The following is a 2,357-nucleotide window of genomic DNA, read 5'->3' on the forward strand; positions in this document are numbered from 1 at the left end:
ATTTTAGAGGTCAGATGCGTAGAGAGCGCGGATCGAAACGCAATCCCAGCCAGCGTAACAAACGAGAGCTGTACATTAGCCACCCTTGGCGGCCGAAGGCGGGTGACCCCTTTGAGCTCCCTGGCTTCGTTTGCCAACAGGGAGGGGTTGTCAGGGCGGTGGCCCAGATATTGAGATTATCACTTAGCAAGGACATAGTATTTTCTGAGGGGCCGGTAACATAATGACTTGTTCCCTCTATCTTAGTTGGCTTACTGTAGTGAATTTCGATCGCCTGGGATGAGTCTCAGCCGTCGGTGAGGCCCTGAGAGCGTAGTATCTCGGCGACACTGCTGTCATTGTCTCCCACGCTTCTCTTTCTCCGGTTTCAGATCCTGTACGACCGTATTCGTTTCCTCTGACGGGGCCGTTACCCAAGTTAGCACATGCCTCGGCGGATTCCATCTGCCAGGCCCTTTGCGGAGTCCTCCGTAGGTACCTGCAAGTTGATTTCTGGTGAGGAGCTCGCCTAAATTTCCTCGGAATTGCTCGGTCGGCAGATTCCGAAATCAGGTCGCCTGCTCAGCCTACGCCACGCCATTCCCGGAACGCCTCTTCGCGTGCGGCCGTTCCTTTGGCCTCTTCCTTTCACTCTTCTTAACTGCTAGTTCCCTGTACGCACGAGTATACGGACTACAGAAGTGCGTGAAACGCAGTCAGGAAAGAGAACGCGACACTCTTGTGGTAGCCAGCGATAGTCCGGAGCGAGAGAGGGGCTCCAACAGTCCCAGGCGGGAAATCTAAGGTGATAATAGTTACTATTTTGTGTTGATAAGCAGGTTATGTGAGTACGACTATTGCAGGGACAGCCATCGTAATAATGCGTGACCTCCCCGACGAACCGGCGCGCTGCAGTCGCAGAGAGTGCGAGCAGCACAAGTGCCATGACACGGTAGCTGCGACATCGAAGTTCCACTGCACAGCTAGCACGGCTGTCGCGGCTTTCTGTGTTTTTTTTGTTCTGCTAGGAGAAAGGAGGTGATTTTTAGCCAGCGTCGCGCGTCCGCTTGAAAAAGCGACACCTGCGTCAAGAATTGCTTGCGGTTGAAAGAGATAGAGGAAAGCGAGGCAACTGGCGCAGCCGCCCCCGAGGTGACTCTTACTATACGGGAAGCCGGGTGGGCAGGCGCTAACTTCGCTATGGGTGGAACAGAAAACTCATTAGCTACCCGTGGGGGCGGGATCGGAACCGCGATATTCTCCCCAACGCACGGACTGTGCACCTGTTTCCACCGGAGGAGCCGTCCTGTCAGGCTTTCGCAATCCTGCCTCGATCTCCAAGAAATAGTACCCTATTTTCACCAAAATTGGCGATCATAGACCGTACGAAGTCAAGCCAGGCATCCCTGACCTGCCGAGAGTCAGGGTACGAAAAGATGCAGCAGAAGAAGGAAGAAACCTCGCGAACCCGCAAAAGTAGCACTCAATTCTAGGCACCTAGGGCTCGCTAACGCGAAAGCATCAAGGCCAGAAGGTTGAAACCTAGACCAGGGATCAATGCACATCAACCGCAAAAGTCTCAAACGCCACGGGCAGAACGGGCGGATCCTCCATCGACCGAGAACGGCCAGATCACGCACCCCGTGACCTAACAATCGTGAGACAGCCCCAGCAAGGGCATACCGGGAAGGTTACAGCTCCGGAGGAGGCGAACTCTCCACGCGAGATCATTGAGCAGCTTCAGCAGATCGCCGGGGCTCATCGCCTACACCGACTTTGGAGGGGAACGAGGCACGGCGCAAGCAGAACAAGGAGATCAAGGAGATTGACGCCTCCTAGTGAGGCCTGAAAGAGAAAGGGGACTCAGAGGAGGCCATCGGGAGTGTTTTCGGGGGGTGGAACCTGTTTGGCGGAATGGAAATGCACGACCCCTTTTGCGTGACCAAGAGCAAGGGACGGGGAACTCACGGCGGCCTTGCGCGGCACCCAGGCCCCGCACCGCCTTGAATCCAGTTTAGTTAGATAGAGACGAAGAAGAGGTATCTAGAGATACCTAAATTATAACCGTACTCGTTACTGTAAGAAAATCGATATTTTAAAATGAGCCTAATGAGTTCAATAAGGATATGAGATCTCACCCAGAGCCTCGAAGCTCGAAGGAATCAAGTGAAAACAAGAAAACTCGGATAAGGCCAACATAGGAGGGTGAGCCAACCTAATAGTCGGGCAGCCAAGTTGGCCCACTGTCAGAGCGATGCGCTCCGACGCGTACTTTACTCTCTTTTTCCTTTTTTATTATTTTTCGGTCTTAAGCGTTTTAGTTTATTTTTCCTTTTATTATTTTTCGTTTCGGTTTCATTTATCTTTAGTTTTCTTTC

This window comes from Cystoisospora suis (assembly GCF_002600585.1).
Source record: "Cystoisospora suis strain Wien I chromosome Unknown contig_1851, whole genome shotgun sequence".
Taxonomy (NCBI): Eukaryota; Apicomplexa; class Conoidasida; order Eucoccidiorida; family Sarcocystidae; genus Cystoisospora; species Cystoisospora suis.